Below are 14,547 nucleotides of genomic sequence, written 5' to 3' on the forward strand. Positions count from 1 at the left end.
TTTGGCTCATGTGATTAGTTTCATACACTTACAGGGGATTATTTGTAGAGCTAGAGCTGGTAGGATTTAATCTTTCTTTTGCAGATCTCAGATCAATGTGAATTTTCTCACACTTGTTTATCAAATATTCACTCAGCTTTTTTCAGTTTTTCTCCACTTATCACCCATCTTCCTCCATCTCGGCTGAAATTAATCTCTAGCTGACCCATAACTAATATTTGAAAGATTAACTCTCAATACTAGGGAACAAAATGTCTTAGAACAGTCCAGCCTGACAGGGCACAAACTGTACTCCTACTGAAGCCCACAGTGTCTCTAAAATGTGATGGAGATATTAAATTCTAGGATACCCATACACTTTGCACTGAGCCCTAATTTCACCGTATATTGTTAACTCTTTATACAGGCAGATCAGTTCTGAAACTCTTAGCTAAGGGATATGGAGACATCAAATGCAGATTTGACAGATTTAGCACCTGAATATTATCCATGAATATTTTCCATATACCTCATTGCATCCCATTATAGGAACAGATATGAACAAAGCTGTCCTTAATGAGGAAAAACCCTTAGGGAAAACATTCCCTAAATTATGTACGATTTCTAGAATTATGTTAATAATTTTCAAGACGGTAAGAGTTATTCTTAATCATGCAATGTCACCCTCTTTATATCAGCTGTAGAAGAACTAAAATAACAAAATCTATAGTTGTCTTCTGTTTACCTCAAATCACGTTAGAATACAATGAGATAAGCAAGCAAACCTTGCTTTCATCTTCTTGAATTCTGTTTCCATCTTCAAATTACATGTTTGCTAGGAAATAGTGACTTAGGCACGTTTAGAAGGTCATCATCAGCCACTTTGTTCATACAACAAATGTTTGTATAATGTTTTACTAGAGGGGGGGCTTTTGCTCTTTTTCAGGGCATCATAACAACTGTCTTTGGAAAAAATGGAGAAATACCACTGAGAGAAGGCACTAACTTTGCTCTCCTTTTCTCCTTGCTCTCACAAGTTATATTTCTGTAGCTAAGTCTTACATACTAATAACAGTGGTGATTCCTGCAGGCAGAGAAATTTGATTATTTTGTTCTCATTAATATTCTTATTTGTGTCAAGAGCAAACGTTTCTTTACAGGGAAGAATAGGCTTTACAGGCTGTGTGGGCCCCATCCTTAGGTCCTTGCATTTTGAAAGGACACTCATGAGGGATTAAACCCTTCATGTTCAGGCCAGTGGAGCAAGGCTAGTTCTGCTTGGCCAGGTCTGGAGGGGGCAGATTGCAACATCTCAGGTCTGACCCTCTTAAGTTCATGCTAGCCCTGATCCACTGCTACACAAATTCTACTCTTAGTTTTATATTCAAGGCACTTGAATGGCTGTTAAAGTCTGTTCTGGCCCCAAATGGTCAATCTACCGCTTGTTTTATTCTGTCACAAAAACTTGGAGGGAAAAAGTTATCCTATACAGTGAATTAAGCAGAACTTGGGCCCAAATTCTCTTACTATTGGGTGCACGTAACTAAGCACATGTTTCTACACTGGGGCACTGGTCAATTCAAAGTATCCTTCCCTCAACAGGAAAGCCAGGCATATTCATAAGGCAGTAGAGGTCCTGAATCACTCCTTGAATGTATCTTTCTTGAGTATATAGGGCACATGCTTGACTGAACTGGGAAATGTTGCCTGGGTAGAGGTCATGAAGTTCACCTTTCTTGAGCTTGTGTTTTAAAGGCCTGTGCAACCGTGTCACTCCTACTTTATCTGCTTTTATCTCTTCTGTGCTGCCCCCACCAAAGGGGTCACTTTTCTGTCACTGACGACAGTATCATCTGTCATCAAGATAGGAGAAGCGAAGTCCGCTGATGGTGATAGTCCCATATCCCCCAAGTCCCAGCGATAACATACTTGTTCAAATGCTGTGCTGCCAACACATGGCTGTTGCTCATGGCTAGTGTTCAGGATGATTTGCTTGTGTAACACAGCTTTTGTTCCATTGGCTGTTGATTTTACAGACCATCAGCTCTGCGGAACAAATGATCTTCCTTATGTCAGACTAGGGATTGCTGAAAGGAGCAGAGGTATAATAAGCAGGAATGATCTTACCAGAAAAGAGGAAGAAACTCATATGAATAATAGTAAATGGGAAAACGAGAGAGGGTGAAAGTGGCCCAGGACATCAGATGATGTGATGACAGTAATGACACAAACCACTGTGCAGGACCTGGTGTGAGCATGCTGGCTGCACTTGCTGCAGGAATGGCTCAGATCCAGATGCAAAGGGGCAATGCCAGCTACCTATCATGTGTGCTCCTCAAAGCTCCTTCCCTGTACCCTCCAGCTGCTCAGCTGAGCTCCATGGGTTATCCTGATGTCAGGAATTAGGCCACGAGGGAGCTCTCCATGCAAATCCTGCATGCAGCACACTTCTCCCATCGTTCCTGAAACTAAATAACAAGTCTGGATATGAACTGTAGTGGTTTTTGCTCAGAGAGCCCAATCTTACGAGGTGCAAGAAAGAATATTCAAACTCAATTAAGAGTTTTCAAGAGGCAAGATTTTACTCTTTTCCTGTCTGTAATTCTTCATCCTGACTCTTTTCAGCTGAAGCCAAGTCAAACATCCCTAAGATCCAAGACGGCTGCGTTCAGCAAAGCCACATGCAGCAACTTTTTAAAGATGCAACAAGCCTTTTACCCCCTCTCTGTTCTGTGGCTACATTTGGGGCCCCTTTTGTTTTTGAAACATTTCAGATCTCAACATCTGGAGTTCCGCAATGCCCCGCTGGGAGAGGCGGGAAAGGAATACGTTTATGGCAAGTGTAAGCATAAATATTTACCAGAATTCATCTGTAACAACAGAACAGGAAAACTATTTAAAAACAACAACAACAATAAAGAAACCAGCCAAGAAATAATAGAGTTGTTAATCCTATTAGTTGGATGGATCTATTTTTATACTAGAAATAACAAACAGATTCGCAATGAATTGTACTTACTATTTTCAATATAGCAGCGCCAAGGGCTTCTGCTCAGAGATCAGAGTCTCACTCAAATCTCTTGATTTTATATTCAGACCAGAAACATCATTTTCCAGCATAGACTGTGAATGCTCACAAAACAACCAAATGCTGAGGATCCCATTAAAGTGGATTTTAAAGCTTCCACTGACGTATGTGGGAGTTGGATCAAAGCCTATAGCAACTGCTTATGCCCAGATGCAACATATTGCTGCTGCAAGTGGGGATAAGCTTTAGATTTGTATAGTGATGATGATATTTTATGATATTTTATTTGAGGAATCTGTGTAAATTTTAGCTGGTTTTTCAGAACTGCTTTTATCCTTCAGTCTTATAACGACCTTTTACTAGGCTCCTACCTTACAGACTGTAGGTTGAGGGGGGAGTGAATGCCACCAATGTCTCTGATAAGGAATAGCTAAAGCATTAAAGACTACTTGTATTCCAGTTGTACCAGGTGCAGAAGAACAAAGTAGAAATTGCTCCCTAGATAGAGCCATTTTGTCTGAAATTTTTGCACTGAGAACAAGGATTTGAAGAAGCGGAATTTTCCCAGAAGGGAGACAAAGGATTCAGATGTTCAAGTCAGAATTTAAAACCTCAGAAGGACTTTCAGAGACAAAAGGGAGGATGGTACAGTAAAAAGGCACCCCCCTTTTGGGGAGGAACCTGTTAGAGCTTGAGGAATCTCATTGCAAGACTCAAGGGGAGATATGGCAGCCATATAAACCAGGTCTGCTGTGATTGACCTGAGATGACTTGAAATCTTTAGAAGATGCTGGCATAATTCACAAAGAACACTAGTGGATAAAGAGGAAACAGAAGAAGAGTGTGACTAACAAGTGTGTCTTAATTTACCCAATCTGTACACTTTTATGCTACTTTTAAGAAAGGAATAATTGCATTACAGGCCTTTTGCAAAGTCTGTTTCAAAGCTCCAACTAACATGAGGAAATTTGTAAGATGATCCTTTTAAAAATGGAGAGTATGCCCCAAGAATAGAAAGAAGGCTGCATTTTAGGAGATCAAATGTCCACCTACTACATCTTATATTTCCAGCAGTGACTGGCAGCAGATGTTTAGGGGAGACTATAAAATGGAGGATGTGCAGCATTATTCATTTCCTTGTATAGCCTCCTAGTTTTGGGTAATCAGCTCTTCAGGGACTTCCTGAGGTAGGAGGTTCCTCCTGGCCAATCATGTCCCACTGATGCAGCTTTCCTATGCAAATTTGTCTATTGTCTTTTTGAACTTATTTGAATATATTGAATATAACCCTCTGGACTGTGCCATGGCAATAGGTTCGACAAACTTACTACATGATGCCCAATGACATATAGAACTTTTTTTTCCCCAGACTCTAATGCCATTTTTTTGTGCCCTGATATTTGTATTGCAAAAGTTAGCGACAAGTTGTTATGTGTCCTCTTTCTGTCCCTGTTTATGAATTTAAAGACTTCTCCCATGTCTCCCCTCAATCAGCTCTTTTCCAGAGAGAAGGCTCCTACTCTATTCTGCTTGTGTGGCAGAACCTCAGACATCTTTGCTCCTCTTTATGTCCTTCTCTGTATCTTCCCTAGTTCTCCTGTCTCCTAAAATGGGTGGGGATCAGATCTGCATGTAGTATTCAAGCCTTTGGAAGTGTTTTTAAGGTATTGGTGAATTTGGAAATGCTGGCAGCAGCCTGATGGCTAAGGTAGCAGAACAAGGCTTCAGCTCCTACAGCTGCCTGAGAGTAGGCCCACAAATCTGGAGGCAGCACTTCACAGTTGCTCAGGTTGGAAAATTTTAGTGGGTGGGAAAAATTTGCTTGGAGAGCCAAGACCTCCTTGATCTAAGTCCACAGTAAAATAATGGGAGGCCTTGTCCTAGAAATCCTAAAATACAAGAATTTGTCTCTCTGGAGATCCTGCACAGAGCAGAGTGAAGACAGAGGCTTCTGTCCTTCTCAAATTTGGATGTGTGGAATACACACAACGTTTCAGGCAGTATTATTGGTAGCAGCTTCTGTTCTTCCTTCCAGTGAACCTGTGCCTACAGCTAGGTGCTAGGGAAAGAGTTAAGCCATATTCCAAATTTCTTGTCATTTTTTTTTCTTTCTTTTTGCTAACTGCTTCCATTTGATCTGGAGTTGTGAAGTATATGTAATTTTGCCCAAATATTAGTAAAGATATTTATCTTATATGGATCATCCTGATATAATTCATCCATGATAAACTCTTTCCTGCGTGATATCTATAAGTCCAAATTATGTTCCCAAGGATCAGTAAGTTCAAGTAAGGCCCTTTGAGCCCAAAGGTATTGCTGATGTCTTCAGAAAAGGAAATGCCCATGGGAGACAGAGAGAAATCACGTAAGGGAAATCCTAGAGTGTATGACTGAGAGTCTCAAATTCAACTTTTGTATGACTGTGGAAAGAGCTATAAAACATATTTTTTTTTTTAAAAAAAAGAGGAAAATAATAATTTGCAAAATAGTATTTAAAAGGGATCCAATGACCACTAAACGCTCATGATTTCTTCACTGTTTTGAGCTAGCTAGTAATTTAAGTAAAGAAGGTAGAGAATTCAAATAATGGGAAGACTGCCTTTTCCCCACTCTTTTATAGTTGATTCAGAGTCCCAACCCTGTTTTCTTGCAACTCTTTAAATTCTAATGTAATTCTTTGACAAGATACAGTGTGGAAAAACTATCCTGAAATAAACAGGCTCCTATATTTATACATATTCTGCTTTGCTTACAATAAAATTGATCAAGAAGATGCATGTTTCTGGAAATCAAAACATTCTTTTCAGAAATAAAGATTAAAAAATGAAAGAAAAAGGAATCCAATGTTATGTCAGTGGTTGAAGGACAGAGAATGGATAGCAAACAAATTTTGCTCAGAAGTTTGATAAGCTGTGGAAAAGCTATGTAGTAGTAAAGCACAGAAACCCACCACTATCCATGTGATAATGACATAAGCACACAGGATAAACAATGAATAAGTAAAAGTTTATGTAGTTAAGTGAAGCTCATATTATCTTCCTGCAGCATTGACCTATTAATCTGTCCCACTATCCTTTCCCTTCCAACTCCTACCATTATTCATGTCTCAATGAGTTTACCTGTCCTCAGCTGCGAAGATTGCATATAATACTTTCTCTGTTTTGACCAGTTTTAATTACATGTTTTAATTGAGCATATGACTGCTCTGATGAAGGACATAGATGGATATTGCAAGTTGCTGAGTAGCAGACTTGGTATTTCTGGCATTTGCTTCAGTGTAACTCAGCTACTCAAGTCACGTCCATATGGGAAGACTAGTTCTCAGGTGGTCTTTGCAACCATTTATTTTAGATTTCCATAAAAGCAAAGAAAGAAGTAGCAGCGCTGGAAACAAAGCTTCATTCATTATTACCCAGTGTTTTTGTCAGGATTATAAACCTGTTAGTCAACTGTTACTTACTGTTCATCATCTCAGACCAATGGAAAACACTGAGTAGGCTTATTACCTATTAAAATTTATATAACCAGAAACTCCTGGCAATATTTAAATCATTGAAGGAAAATTCTACTGTCATGATCCAAATTAGGTCATTAGACATATAGAAGAGTTACAATAAAGGTTATTGTTGGTCTCTTAACACAATAATAAATGAAATCTGTCTCCTGGTGCAGCTATATAACCTTACTGAATTCAGCAGCAGCTGAATGAAAATATTGCAGGACAAAAACTAACCAGTGTTAATGGAAGAGAATAATATCCCCCAAATTTAAGGATATGCAAGTATGTAGCCATGCATATTATCTGGAAATGGACAGAGCCAAAGAGACATAAAACTGTAGGACAATACTTAACTCCAGCCAAATAACTAATAATGATTTGTATAACTAATTTTTCCCTTAGTGAAAGAATATACTCTTACTGTTACAATAAGTCCTAACTGTGGCCTTCTGGCTATCAGGAATAGCCAGAAGTGACTCTGCTCAAGACAACAGAATTGTGTTTGTAGAATGTGCTCCCTTAGAGTGAAGTAAAGACAATGTCTTTATTTCTAAACAAGAGCAATTGTACCATGATACAGTTCTCTTACAGATGCTATACTTTTCTGGCAGGCTAACTGGACAATGTTTTTTTTTTTTTTTTTTTGTTTTTTTTTTTTTTGTTTGTGTGTGTGTGTGTGTGTGAGTGATTCAGTTTTCCAGCCACTGGTGAACTGCTTCTTTCTTATCTAGGAAGCAAATCATCATCTTTGCAGCATTGAAAACAGAAACTGTTTTGCCATCTGAGGTGACAGAGAACTAAGCAGAGGAAAAAGTTACTGCATGTCTGGGAAATATAAGAGGCCGTAAGCACACACACACAGAAGCAAGTAAGGTGATACTTTGCACACAACCATATTTAGGACTGCGGTTAGTTTAAAAGAGAAAAGACAAAAGATGGCAACTCAAATCCAGATTGCTTTAGAATTGAGCTGTTTCAGGAGCAAGTTCTCGAGATTTCTCAAACAAGAAAACAAAACACCCTCAAACAAACAAAAAATGCAATGAAAACCAATCTTAGACCCATATTAAATAATAGTAGTGTCTTGAGACAAAAGTGTATTGGGGAGAAATTAGAAAGGTCATCACCGTAGTTATCTTGAACAATGGCATTCCTAGCTATCCTATGGTTTTATTTTCACAGGATCCCCAAATTCTAAATTTACATTAAATAATGCTTAAATCACTCTCAGATCATCTCCCATAGGAAAGGCATGAGTTAAAAAGAGAACCAGAAAACATAAGCAAACTGAATGGTGCAGAATGGTAAATAACAACAAGTAATGATCCTAAAGGAATATCTGAGGATTTCAAGGAGACATGGACTCATGCAGGATGTGAGTAACTCCCATAGACTTCCCACTATCTATAAGTGGGCTCCCACTGACGTTAGTGGTATCCTGTGGTGAGAGAACAGGACCCATATTTTTAGATTTGTGTACACTAGCTATTTTCTGGAGTTGTTACCACACTCGTATATTTTTAGTGGTTCGTTATACTCATCAGCAATGTCTTTGTGTTGTGTTTTGTCATATCCACTGTGTGAACTTCCTGGCACTCCTCTGTTTCTTTGATCCTAGGAGCTACAACAGAAGTTGCACTGACTCACCAGCCACTGCTATTTCTTCCGTAATAGGCATTCCTCAGGTAGACTGAAATGTGCCAAATAGAGGAAGGTACCAGCCATATTAGGTCTGAGCCCTCATATACATGCAGTTCTGATACTCTGATAGCAACGAGAAATTCCAGGCTGGGTGCTGTCATTTTTGCTTATGGATAGGTGATGAGGTTTATTATACAGACTACAATGTCTGATGCTTATTTACAGCTCATAACTGAATACATCTTGATTAATAGTTATGCATAGAAAAGTAATATTCAACATAGAAAGTCATTTCTAGGCTTTTTTCTTTTTTAATGTATGTTTCCAGGAAAGATTGATGGTCAGGCTCCCTTTGTAAAGTTTCTTTGAATTTTCCCGTACTTACCCACCTACATTTGTTATTCACAGTAACAAAAATACGGACTTCTCCTCAGTTTATATTTTTCATACTGCCTTTCTTTTCAGCAGAGAGCACTTAATTTGTGTCATCAATTTCATAACCTAGCTCTAAGACTAGAAGTCAGATAAAATTTTGCTGGAAGCTAGACAAAATTATACAGTACTTCATGACTTAGAAATACTATTCTCCTCTCAGTACTATACAGGGGATCCATGATGACTGCTGTTTAAGATACATTGTGCTGATTTTCTCTATAATGCCAAGATCCTGTGTGAATTGCCTAGAAAACTAACAGAATATTATTGTAAATTTTGAAAACATAAAACTAACTGAATTCTAATGTACAAAGTTTTGAAAAAAGTTATATTAGTATAATTTCAAGCACTAAAAGAAAATTTGCAAAATACAGTCATTCAAGAAAGGAGATCACACAATGTATTTTAACACTTACGATTCTTAAAAATATTCAGTTTTAATACATTTTTTAGCCCAAATACATCAACATAGTGTATCTGAAAGTCCTTCTGTAGTCTATGAAGCAATGTGACTATTATCTGACTCCTTATCTTTCCATTTTGCTGTACAGCTTTCTTTCTTTCATTTTTATTTTTATTAGTGTACGTTGTGATACAAGTTTATATCAGAGAAAGAAGAACTGAAAAAGAACACCTACTTTTACTTGGAGCAGCAACTGATGAAATCTGAAGTAAAGCAACGCTTCAGAGACATGGATGAGTGGACAGTGAGGTGGACTGAGAAGTGGCTGAAAGGCAGAGGACAGAGCCAGAGCTCAGAGGGTTGTGATCAGTGGTGCAGAGTCTAGTTGGAGGTCTCTACCTAGTGGAGTTCCCAAGGGCTCAGTACTGGGTCCCATCCTGTTCAACTTATTCATCAGTGACCTGGATGAAGGGACAGAGTGCCTCCTCAGCAAGTTTGCTGATGATACCAAGGTGGGAGGAGTGGCTGATACAGCTGAGGGCTGTGCTGCCATTCAGAGAGACCTGCACAGGCTGGAGAGCTGTGCAGAGAGGAACCTCCTGAGGTTCAACAAGGGCAAGTGCAGAATCCTGCACCTAGGGAATAACCCCATGTACCAGTACAGGCTAGGGGCTGACCTGCTGGAAAGCAGCTCTGCAGAGAAGGACCTGGGAGTTTTTGTGGACACAAATTGACCATGAGCTGGGCCTGTTTAACCTGGAAAAGAGAAGACTGAGGGGGGAATCTCATGAATGAGTATAAGTATCTGAAGGAAGGGTGTCAAGTGGATGGGACTAAACTCTTTTCAGTAGTGCCCAGCAGCAGGACAAGGGGTAACGGCCCCAGCTGAAACACAGGCAGTTCCACCGAATATGAGCAGGAATTTCTTTACTGTGAGAGTGACAGAGACTGGAGGAGGATGCCCAGAGAGGTTGTAGAGTCTCCTTCTCTGGAGATACTGAAAACCTGCCTGCACACGATCCTGTCTAGCATGTTCTAGGTGACCCTTCTTGAGCAGGGCAGTTGGACTAGACAATCTCCGTAAGTCCCTTCCAACCTCAACCATTCTGTGATTCTGTGATTCTGTGATATGAAAGCAATAAGTTATCCTGGTTGAAAATTTTTTAAGATACCATTTTCATTGGTTTGCAACTAAGAAAGGTTGGGGCTTGTTAGTGCTTGGATGGGAAATCTCTGAACAGCATTAAGATTTATTTCAGGAAGTGGCATTTGTGACTTAGTAGCTGCTACTTTGAATCAGTGGTAACTCAGTGTTTAATATGTTGGTAGGGAGAATATATTGTTATAGATAAATGGCCAAATTATCAACTTCTTCACACAGTCCTTGCTTCAGTGTAAGGAAGTCCATTGACATAATTTCTGATTTTCAGAAAAGTAAGAAAGAGAAAAATCAGATCCAGAATCTTAGAGATGAGAGAGAATCCTGCCCGTGTTTTACCCCCAGTGTTGCTATTTAGAAGTACAGAGGAGCTTTTATTCTAGTGCTGTCGAAGCCTGTAATTGGGTTCTTCCTATCCATGAATCTAGTTTAACACAGAGCTTGGGTCAATCTAAAACCATGCTGCTGCTGTGATGTAGTGGATCTGATCTCCCCTCCCAGCTCATGGGCACACACTCCTTATGCTAGTTAACTCCAGCTGAAAGACAACCCTACAAAACATGTAAGTAATGCAGAAATGATCAGCTGGATCAATGAGCTGCCCAAGCGGAGCATGCAGCTATGTGATTTACTAGTGCCAGTGCAAGTAAAGTGGTGGGGAGCTGTGGCTGGGAGCAAAGCAGGGCTGTCTGCTCTACTGTGCAAAGGATGTTCCTGTTCTGCAAAATGAAAGACCTCATTTTCTCCTGCCTTTGTTTTCATAGCAGCAAAATCCACTGAGATCAGAGAGCTCCACTAAAAGCTGCTGCAGTCTCTCTGATGGCCCTGCAGAGAATACTAGAAACCACCCGGGTGAGCTGTGACACATTGGTCCTACTTTGAGCATAGGAGCTGCCACCTTGTTTTTTCAAAATGCATCAGGACTCCAAAATGTCTTGCAGTGCATATGAGCTGTCTGCCAACAGGCTTTTCCCCCCTTTAGGCTCGTTTCTAGGGGAAAGTCTGAAGTGCCCTGACACAATACTTGTCCTCATAATATGTGTATCTATGTATATAAATAAATAAATATATATATATATATATAAAAAGAAGCTAGCTAAAGAAGCAACTCTACCAGTATATGCAATGTAAAACTTAAATAGCTTTTTCTGAATAACTTATTATTTCTTTGTTCTGCTTTGATACACATCAAATTCAACCAAAAAAAAGGGGGGGGGGGGGGAAGGAAAAGCCCAATTAGTGATGGAAATGGAAACATCCCTCTGTTCCTTCTAAATATAATCTCCAGACCAGTCTTCCCTCACACTACTCTTTCAGGCAGCAGTATGTTGAAAACATGTCATAACAGCTTCAACTGTTTTTTCTATGCACAGGAGAGATTTCTGATCTCAGCTGTGTAAATGTTTTAACTGAGATTCATGCTTGGCTATTCAGGTTATTACTTTCTTTTCAGGCCCACACAAGCAAAAATGCATCTACATAAGCATAAAGTGTCCAAAACTAACACAGTATTTTTCACTTGAACATACCCATAGCACATGGCTCACTCAAAGTATAAGGTACAATGCCAGGCAGTTTATCTGTAAATTCACTTGATATGAACTTAGTATGATATATAAAAACATGCAATAGCCCTGTTGCATGGCTAGCCAAATCCAGTTTGGCAGAAACCCTCTTCAAAGAAGGAACCCAAACAAACCAAACTCTCAGTCCTGCCTTAAGAAAAGGAGAGCCTAATCATTCTCCTGTAGGAACGGCTTTAAAAAAATATAATTTATGTTCATGATTATTATTTATTTGTATCTGAATTCAAGTAATCTATGGTTCTTTAACTGTGTTGAATGGAAGAGCATAATCATTCTCTCTCTGCTGTTTTGATCTTATTGCATAAAGGTTTTAGTCACACCTTGAAACTCAATAGCAGTTAAATGACTAAAACACCTTTACCTACAGATAAGCCCAGCGAGCTCAACAAGCAGGTTTAATCAATGCACAGATTTGTAGAGATTGTGTTCGCACATTTTCTCATTCTACTTGGAATTCTTTGAAATGTGAAAGGGGGATAAGGAATCCCAAGTCACCTTCTCCTCTGGTACCAACTCTCTCATTCCATGATGTTTGCCCAAGCTTTTTTTTTTCTAAAAATCAATTTAATAATAAGAGCAGGAATTCAAGTATTATTTTTACTAAATTTAATAAGAAGGTCATGAGGTTTTTCTTAGTTTAAACTCGATGACTTTCTAAAGTCAACATTTAGCTGTTGAATTCAACCGAATTTCTGAATTCAACTCTTTCACTGTTTGACTTCTTCCTTGTGGGGTAAAGAGACTACATTTTGGGAAACCAGAAAGTGGTTCTGGTGTTTAAGTTGTTAATTCATTGCCACACATACTTATTCTTGTTGCTGGCTGGTCAGTCCTTGAAACTGTAAGGCATTTAACTGACTGTTGAGCACCCAGAGAAAGGTTCCCAAATGATGGTCAATGAGGCCACTGCTTGCAGCTGGTTTGGATTTCATGCAGGCCTCACTGACACATGAGTGACTGTGCTACTGCCATACCCTTGCAATGGGACTGACAGCCCAAACATCTCCAGCACAAGGCAAGCAAGGCAAAAAGGCTTTTTTATTGTTTGAGAGACTGAAAAATAAATCTAGGTGGCCATAATCTTGGTATTAGTGCTTTTACTATTTTAAGTTTGAGAGTATATACATAAAAAATTAACACTGTTCTGCTGTTGATCTTGCAGAACAGGAGGGCTTTCATCTCTCCTTAGACTTGGAAAAACAGTGAAAAAAGGAAAGATCTAGAGTGGAGAGATTGCTATAGCTGTTTTAAACCAGCTCCATCTGTCTATCATTTTCACTGCCACCATTGCCACAAACACTCCTTTCTCTTTGCCAGCTGCAGTCTAAGGAGGGAGACGGTACATATGAGCCTCACCTCCCTAGGACAATCAAGGTGTCTTGCCTACAGCCTAAGAAAGGCCCTAGCCATTACAGATACCTTTAAATAGTTGATAAGATGTCCATATTTTCTACTCTAGCTTTGTAAATTTATTCCATATCCATGTTCTATCATTATACTTTTTTCTAACAGTAATTTGAACAAATTTGAGTCAAAGCTGGAAATAGCTTTGGCACAACATACTCCTCATTTCAAGCACATCTACAGTTTAGCAGAGGAAAAAACCCCAAATATTTCTTTGCTTTTGATAAGGGAAAAGTTGATCTGATCTCAAGCTAGTCCAAAAGCACATTTGTGTGCTACGCTATAAGGATATAAATGCTTTCAGGAAGCAGAATAACATTTATTTGCACTGAAAAATGCTTACTTAATCTCCTTTCAAGGTAATGTTTACTCACTATGCACCTTACCAGCAGCAGGGAAAACAAAGTATTTGTTACAGGTAGATATAACTGCTTCAGGTGCCACAAGAAGTAGATGATTGACAGAGGGGTCCAATTAAAATGTTGATAATAGAAGAGAATAATCAAAACAACAAAGAATAAAAAATGTTTTTTCTTAAGTTCCTTTCCTCCACGTAAAATTAGTTCGGCTTTTATGCTGACATTTTAAGCCAACTATCATATTTCCTCAACTCCTTCAACTCATAATTGCCTCAACGTCTTCAATTCACTATGTACTTGTAACAAAATATATTAATATGGCCTTAATGCTGAGATGGATTCAAAATGCTATACAAGGGCAAATTACTAGAATGTGAATGAAAAATACATTATGTTTCAACTTAACATTGAGATATGATATACCAAGGGAAGTTTGCGTTGGTGCAGAGATACAATGTGCTGTCCTCAAATTCCTTTTAGTTCTACTTGATTGCTTTTTTTCACATCACTTAGGTACCAGTCGCCACCTTTGATTTAGAAATATGTGATGCCCAGACACTAAGAATAGCCACAAGAGAAGACACAACTGTATAGCTAAGTCCCTTTTACTATTTTTGGCTAACTTATAGAAAAGCAATAAAGCCACCCAACAGTTCATGAAGTAGCCCAGTTCAAACTGACAGGATCATTTTCGTAGGTCAATTCACTTCTGTGAAGACCTGAATATGTATGCTGCCTGTATATCCATAACTAAATATGGAGGAGATAGAAAAAGTGAAAAAAGCAAGCAATAGAAGTGGCTATTTGTTGATGTGCTCACTCAGCAGCTGGGACTGGTTGGGTGACTTGCCTAGAAAAAGGCCGTACACTTTCCTGGTGCAGGATCTGTAGTCAGAGCAACACCTCTACATATTTTAACTGAATCCCAGGGTTCTGTTTCAACTGTTTAATCACTATTTTTCTGAACTGCTTTGTTTGTCATTTTATACCTGCTATGCTTTCTCATCTTCATCTCTTTTTTTTTTCGTTATGATGTCCTTTGCCAGGAAGATTA

At 39.0% G+C, this 14,547-nt stretch overlaps 1 protein-coding gene across 2 annotated transcripts in view; it reads right to left on the bottom strand.

Moving 5' to 3' along the window:
* Window positions 1–14,547, bottom strand: part of LOC134149675 (potassium voltage-gated channel subfamily KQT member 1-like) — a 263,379-nt gene that overhangs the window by 32,901 nt on the left and 215,931 nt on the right. The window lies entirely within an intron of this gene.

The sequence above is a fragment of the Rhea pennata genome, chromosome 1 (genome assembly GCF_028389875.1).
Source record: "Rhea pennata isolate bPtePen1 chromosome 1, bPtePen1.pri, whole genome shotgun sequence".
NCBI lineage: Eukaryota > Metazoa > Chordata > Aves > Rheiformes > Rheidae > Rhea > Rhea pennata.